We start from the raw sequence: 8221 nt of genomic DNA, 5'->3' as shown, positions 1-8221 counted from the left end.
AATTTCGCACTGCAGATCTGTATACACAGTACAACACTTGTGGATGTGTTTTTTTTTTTTTTTTCTTTTTTCTTTTAGCACCACTGCCAAACTTATACCCTTAAAAGGGGTTGTCCACCTAACTATACAAATGTAAGGGGTTTTCAATTCACTTTCTTTATCTACAAGGGCCCTGTTCTCCTAGTTAGCTGAGTGTCAGATGACTTTTGATGTCAGCTTCTTTCCCTGCTCTGGTGGCGTTCCGTGCACAAGCCTGAGAGAGTAAGTCTAGCTTTGTGCACTGTTCTGTGAAGCCTGTGCTGGTTGGAGCAACAAGAAATGACCCCTGCAAAAAATGCGGAACAGGTGTGGACCCATTCATTTCAATGGGACCGCAAAAGATGCGGACAGCATCTCCTATGTTTTTCAGTAGAACTCGGCTGCGTGCCCTCATTCAAGTCTATGGATCTGAAAAAAACGGGATGCATACGGAACCACTAAAACATACATTCAGTTTTTTAGCGGGCAGACTGAATTGTCAGCAAAAAAATGGATCTGCATGTTAACGGACCGCAAAAAAAAAACGTCCGTCTGAATGAGCCCTTACAGCGCTTTTTTTTTTTTTTACATGACTTGGACAACCCCTTTAACATCTACAGTGGTTCCATATTTTATAAATGTTTTATTAAAGCCGTTGTCTCACCAGCAAATGGCATTTATCATGTAGAGAAAGTTAATACAAGGCACCTACTAATGTGATGTGATTGTTCATATTGCCTCTTTTGCTGGTTTGATTGATGTCTCCATGAAATTATACACTGCTTGTTTCCTGGGGTTACAAACACCTTGCAATCCACAATGCATTAGTAAGTGCCTTTATAAATGCTATTTGCTGAAGTGAGACAACCCCTTTAAGCCTTTTTTAACCCTTGCAGTATATGTACTGTGGAAGTCACACGGGACCACATGGAAAGCTCCATAGTTCGCGGTTGTCGGTTGTGTTAGAGTGGATTTTTGTTCTTCTGATTTTAGCAACTGTTGTGAATTTGGCCACTTTTTCACATGCATTTTTTTGTTTGTTTTTAATAAAAAAAAAAAAAAACACCTTCAGATGTTAGGAGTAAGGGCTCATTCACATGACTGGATCAGTTTTTTGCAGATCCACAAAAATGAGATTTTTGTGAACTCACCTTGTAAAATCTCTTTCTCGCTTTATTCATTGGGGGACACAGGACCATGGGTATAGCTTGCTGCTGCCACTAGGAGGCGACACTAGGCTGAAAGCTGTTTGCTCCTCCCCTGCAGGCTATACCCCCTCCAGCCTGGAGAGAGCATATCAGTTTGTGCTTCAGCAGTAGGAGAAACATACCGAAACAAAACAAAACAGGAAGACCACAGTCCAACCAAACAACCGAACCTGACCTCAGTCCCAACCGGTAACTTGGACCACTGGTCTCAGTAGAAACCAACAACAATGGGTGGGTGCTGTGTCCCCCAATGAATAAAGCGAGAAAGAGATTTTACAAGGTGAGTTCACAAAAATCTCGTTTTCTCGCTCATATCATTGGGGGACACAGGACCATGGGACGTCCTAAAGCAGTCCCCAGGGTGGGAAAACCGCTGACTCCACCTCCACAGTCGAGCCACTACACTGCGGCCTGTAAGATCCTACGGCCAAGAGCAGCATCCGCCGATGCGAACGAATGCACCTTGTAGAACTTGGTGAAGGTGTGCAACGAAGACCAAGTCGCTGCCTTACACAATTGAGACGCCGAAGCGTGGTGAAAGTGTGCCCAAGAAGCCCCGACCGCCCTGGTCGAGTGAGCCGTGACGCCAGGCGGAGGAACCCTGCCTTTGGAGCGGTAGGCCTCGTGAATGGCCGATCTAATCCACCGAGCAATCGCCACCTTGGATGCCGCCAAACCCTTCCGAGGACCCTCCGGAACTAGGAACAGAGAGTCCGCTCGCCGAAAGGAGGCGACCGCGGCCAGGTAGATCCGTAAGGCCCGCACTACATCCAGACGATGAAGCGCCACTTCCCTAGGATGAGAAGGTTTAGGGCAAAGCGAGGGGAGGACAATGTCCTCATTGACATGGAACGCCGACACCACCTTCGGCAGAAACGACGGCACCGTCCAGGAGCACCACCTTATCCTGATGGAACACCAAGAAAGGCTCCTTGCACGACAGTGCCGCCAGTTCCGACACCCGACGGATGGACGTAATGGCAACCAGGAATGCGACCTTCCACGACAACATGCGGAGGGAGACTTCCCGCAGGGGTTCAAACGGCTCGGACTGAAGTGCCACCAGCACCAAATTCAGATCCCAGGAATGTAACGGTGGCCGATATGGAGCCGCGGTGTGCGCAACACCCTGCATGAAGGTCTTGACGGGCCCCAGCACCGCCAGCGTACGCTGGAAAAATATGGAAAGGGCCGAAACCTGCCCTTTCAGCGAACTTAGGGACAGACCCAGCTCCAAACCCGCTTGAAGAAAGGCCAACACCGTAGGGAGGGAAAACCCCCTGGAGGGGAGGTCCCTGTCCTCACAGAATTTCAAGAACGACCTCCACGTACGATAGTAGATTCTCGCAGAGGAGGGCTTCCGAGCCCTAATCATCGTTCGAACGACCGCATCCGAGAAACCCCTGTTCTTCAGCAGGAAGGTTTCAATAGCCACGCCGTCAAACGCAGCGTATGTAAACCCTGGTGGAAGACTGGGCCCTGTGAGAGCAGGTCGGGCCTGAGTGGAAGAGGCCACGGCGCGTCGCCCAGGAGCAGAACGAGCTCCGAGTACCAAGCTCGGCGCGGCCAGTCTGGGGCAATCGGGAGCGTTTGAACACCCTCCATCCTGATTCTGCGAAGAATCCGCGGTAGGAGCGGCAGCGGCGGGAATACATACAGAAAACTGAAGACGCCCCACGGCGCCACGAGTGCGTCCACGTCGTAGGCCATCGGATCCCTTGCGCGAGACAGGAAGCGCGGGAGTTTGTGATTCAACCGAGATGCCATTAGGTCCACTTCCGGGCGACCCCACCGGAGGCAAAGGTCCTCGAACACCTCCGGGTGGAGAGCCCACTCCCCCGAGTCCACCGTCGTTCGGCTGAGGAAATCCGCCGTCCAATTGTCCACGCCCGGGATGAAGACCGCCGAGACCATCGGGACATGGGCTTCCGCCCACTGCAGAATCCTCGCGGCCTCGTCCATCACCGGTCCGCTGCGCGTCCCCCCCTGGTGATTGATGTAGGCGACCGCTGTGGCGTTGTCCGACTGTATCCTGACCGGACGGCCCCGCAAATCGGTGGTCCAATGGCAAAGGGAGAGGTAGATGGCCCGGAGCTCCAGGATATTGATGGGTAGTCTGGACTCCGACAGAGACCAGACACCTTGGGCTGTCCGAGTACCGAAGACCCCTCCCCAACCGCGGAGGCTGGCGTCGGTCGTAATCACCGTCCATGACACCGGCAGGAACGACTTCCCTGACGACAGGTTGTCCGGAATCATCCACCAGGCGAGAGCCTCGCGAACGGGCTGAGGCAGCGAGATCCTGAGGTCCAGTGAATCCCGGGACTTGTCCCAGGAGGACAGGATGAGCCGCTGAAAATCCCTGGTGTGGAACTGGGCGAACGGTACCGCCTCGAATGAGGCCACCATCAGCCCCAGAACTCGCATGCAGTTGCGAATCGATACCTTGCGATGCCGGTTGAGCAGAACCACTGCATTCCGAATGCTCAATCTCTTGTCTAGAGGGAGACGGACCACGGCGGCCTCGGAATCCAACGTCATACCCAGGAACCTGATCCGAGTGGTCGGAAACAGGCATGACTTCCTTCGGTTGAGAATCCAGCCGAAGCGAGTGAGCGTGCTCATCGTAATCCGAAGGCTGTCTGCGCATTGCGGCGCTGACGGGGCTTTGACCAAGATGTCGTCCAGGTATGGGAGAAGGGTAATGCCCCTGGACCGCAGAATCCCCAGAAGGGGTGCCAGAACCTTCGTGAACACCCGCGGGGCCGTCGCCAGACCGAATGGCAGCGCGACGAATTGGAAGTGATCCGACTGGATGGCAAATCGGAGGAAACGATGGTGCATGGTAGCAATAGGTATGTGGAGATAGGCATCTTGTACGTCCAAAGACGCCATGTGCTCCCCCTGCACCAACGAGGCTACAACGGAACGAAGGGATTCCATTCTGAACCTCTGAACCCGTAGATAGCGATTCAGAAGTTTGAGGTCCAGCACCGGTCTCACATCGCCCTCCTTCTTGGGGACCACAAACAGGTTGGAATAAAAACCTGTGAACCGCTCTTCTGGAGGTACCGGAGAAATAACCCCCCGCAGAAGTAAGGACTGGACGGCGTTCAAGAAAGCCGCGGCCCGGACGGGATCCCTGGGAGGCTGGGAAGGGAAGAAACGGTTGGGGGGAAGGGACCTGAATTCTATTTTGTAGCCCGAGGAAACTACCTCGAGCGCCCATGCGTCCGGAATGTGGGCGTGCCAAATGTCCTGGAACAGGAGAAGACGCCCCCCCACCTGAGAAGGTGGGGACAAACCTTCATGCGGAAGGCTGCTTACCTGGCGCTGTGCGAGGTTGCTGGGCACGTGGACGCCAAGCCTGCTGGGGCTTAAAGGATGGGCCCTTCCGCCGATCCTGGTTGGGTGGTCCCGCCGCGGAGGTGGGGACTGAACGGGTGCCCGAGAAACGGCGAAAGGACTGGAAGCGTGAGGACGCAGGTCTGGACTGAAAAGGCCGCTTCGCTTTGGGTTGGGGCAGATGGGTGCTTTTGCCACCCGTAGCTTCTGAGATTATGACATCCAGTTTCGGCCCGAAAAGCCGAGCCCCAGAAAACGGAAGCTTTAGGAGAGAGCGTTTAGAGGAAGAATCAGCCTTCCAGGCCTTGAGCCATAACTCCCTGCGTACCGAGGTGGTGAGAGCTGAGGCACGAGCGACCATCGATCCAGCATCCAGTGCCGCTTCACAGATATATTTTCCCGCATGTGAAATTTGGAGCGCAGACAACTCGAGCTCAGCAGGCGGGAGGTTGGACAAAATGTCCTGGCTTAACCGTATGGACCACTCCGAAACCGCCTTGGCTACCCAGGCGGACGCGAAAATCGGACGCAGCGCCGAACCGCTCGCCGTAAAGATTGACTTGGAGAGCGACTCTACGCGACGGTCCACCGGGTCCTGGAGTGACGAACCATCCGCTACCGGAATGGTCGTAGATTTTGCCAGTCGAGCCACCGGCGGATCCACCTTCGGCGGGGAGGACCACAGTTCCACTGTCTCGCGTGGAAAGGGGTAGAGAAGGTCCAGGCGCTTTGGGATAGCAAAACGCAAACCTGGCTGGTCCCAAGCCTTGTTAACCACAATAGAAAAATCCTCGTGCAACGGGAAAGCCTTAGGAGTCTGTTTCGCACGCAGAAACGACACCCCTTGTTGGCTAGTGGAGGGAAGATCCTCCTGAACCCGGAAGGTGTCCCTTATTGCCGAAATCAGGCTATCCACCATGGAAGCAATCTGAGAAGAGTGCTCCAGATCCATATCCGCATCGGAATCCCCGAGCTCACCCTCTGACAGTGCGTCGCCTAGCAGGGAGGACGCCTGTGACTGGGATCCAGGAACAGGGGGGGATGCAGAGGCGTCAGAGGAGGAACGGTTACCTGCTCTGGGGCGCTTACTAGGAGGTCTGCCTCTGGTTTGCGTGCAATGCGGTTTGCGCGGATTGCACCGGTGGCGATTTATCTACCAAACGACGCAACAGAGAAAGGGTGGAATGGGAAACCTTAGAGAGGTCCTCCACTGCCCGAGACAGGGACCTTGCCCAGTCTGGTTCCCCCTGAACAGGGCGATCTAAGGCTTCTGTGGGCTGCAGTGTTCTAGGGGGATTGCTCTGCGCAGGCTTCTGACAAGCCGAGCACAGTGAGAGTGACTGGCCCCGAGGGAATTTGGCTGAACACACTGAGCAGGCATAGTGAGTGGTCACACAGGTTGCCTGAGGGGGGTCAGTGGCCGGGTCAGACATGGTTTGATATCCTGCTGAACGGGGTATCTATCTCCTACCAGAGTGGAGCGGGAGCCAAGGTCCTGTGTCCACCACGCTGCGCTGGGAGGAAGAGGAAGTTTCAGCAGGGCGGGAGAATAAGCCACGCCCCCTGACAGCCCGGGAGCGGCAGGATAACGAAGAAGGCCGCAAGCGCCGCCCACCTCTGTGCACGTGACCGCCGCCGCGGCCAGCGTGCCTAAAGTCCCCGATAACATGGCTGCCCAGAAGGGGCCGCTTCGCTGCAACAGAGGGGAAGAACCCGACACCGCCGTGCGGCCGCGAAGGTCCCGGCGCGCCGCGAATAGCGCATCTGCCCTGCGCAGTGCCGTCTGCGACCGCACGGAAAGACGCTGCCGTGCGCTATGCAGCGGCGAAGAACGGAGGGAGACGGAGCGGATAGGTCCGCGAAGGTGCCGGCGGAACGCACAGGGTGCGGGGGCGCGGGCGGGCGGCTAGGCGGGCGGGCGGGCGGGGGGGGGCCCGCTCAGGGGCACTGGTGCCGTGCAGTACGGCATGCTGTTATACCGCGAGTGGGGGCCTGGGATGAGTCACTTACCTATCTTCATCTGTAGACTTCACCCTCAGTTGTAACACCAGCAGGACCACCCTACGACCGCTGGCACCAGGCAACAGGGGTCCGGGCAGAAGAGGGCTGAAGAAAGGGTAGTCCTGTAGCTGGGGGGAAGCAGGGGAGCGAGGCTGCCCTGGTCCGCTTTTTCTTCTTGGGGCGGCAAGGCGGTGAACGAGGTACACCGGCCCGCCTCCCGGGGATGCAGGGACGCAAGCGACCCTGGACCCCCCATCCGGATTCTGGAAAAATAAAAAATAAAAAATAAAATAATCAAAGTGCCACCCTGCAAAGCAGGGAGGTCTGCCTCCTACGACACTAAGCTAAAAACTGATATGCTCTCTCCAGGCTGGAGGGGGTATAGCCTGCAGGGGAGGAGCAAACAGCTTTCAGCCTAGTGTCGCCTCCTAGTGGCAGCAGCAAGCTATACCCATGGTCCTGTGTCCCCCAATGATATGAGCGAGAAACACTGATACAGGTAATATGCGTTCCACATTTTGCAGGTTGGAACATCCTTCTCCATGACAGAAATTCCTATTCTTGTCCACAAATACGGACAAGAATAGAATATATATTATCTTGCGGGGCCATGAAACAGAAGTGTGGCCCATGTGCTGGCCACATCTCTTGCGGCACCATTGAAATGAATTGGTCTAGATTACAGCCTCTAGATGGCACTATGATACAAACTTCAGGAATTATGTCATAGGAAGTCTGATACAAAGTTTCATTTTATGAGCCTTGTTTTCATATGTATAGTAGATCATTAGTAATAACAAATGTTAATCTTTATCTTGCAGACATTAGGAATGATGCAATATGGAACTTTTCCTATCAGGCTTTATCTAAGTGGCCCCCTAATCTTCACCCTTTAACCCGTATACAGGCATTTGGAGTCCGCTGCAGGGTAAACACCAGGCTCCTACCTCTTATAGACACTGTTTAGTAGACTGCTGACCAGAGTGAGTTCAAGGGCCAGGGCAGTCAGTTCAGGGTCAGTATGGAGATCATGCAGAGGTCAGTTAAGGCGGTGAAGGGTAAGATGAAGCGACAGAAGAGTGGGAAGAGTGAAAAAGGACAAGTAGTGCACCTTAGGATGAAACTAGATCACTAGAACCTTTTACTCAAGCATCTTTCCACAGAGAAAGGTGTCCTAAGTACTCTACGTTGATCAGCCATCGGCTGCGTCAAGATCGGGGCTTACGTTGGTACTTCAAAAGCTGTAGGAAGTTTGCATGCTCAATGAGCATAGCCTGCAATGAGGGATCAGAAGAACACCGTCCTGGCGGCTGCCAAGAGGCAGGACGCATGCTGATGTGCAATAACCTCTGGAGAGAGGGGCAGGTCAGTGCTTCAACGGTCATGCCCAGCTAGATGAGTGAGGTGGCCATATCTAAGCATATGAAGTTTTATTCTACCAAATTCTGCTCGGAGCTGAGCTTCACTGTGAAGTGCTCTCTGCATTGAGCTGCTTTCCAGCCCCTCTCTTCTGCTCTGAGTGACAGCTTTAGAATCTAGCTATAGGAGACCACTACAGCTGTCACTTAGGGCAGACTGGAAGAGCTGTGAAGAAGCTCAATGCAAAACACACTTCATGGTGAAGCCCCGCCCAGGGCACTTAAAGAGAG

The sequence above is a fragment of the Bufo gargarizans genome, chromosome 4 (assembly GCF_014858855.1).
Source record: "Bufo gargarizans isolate SCDJY-AF-19 chromosome 4, ASM1485885v1, whole genome shotgun sequence".
NCBI classification, from domain to species: domain Eukaryota; kingdom Metazoa; phylum Chordata; class Amphibia; order Anura; family Bufonidae; genus Bufo; species Bufo gargarizans.
Note: the sequence above shows the minus strand (reverse complement) of the source record.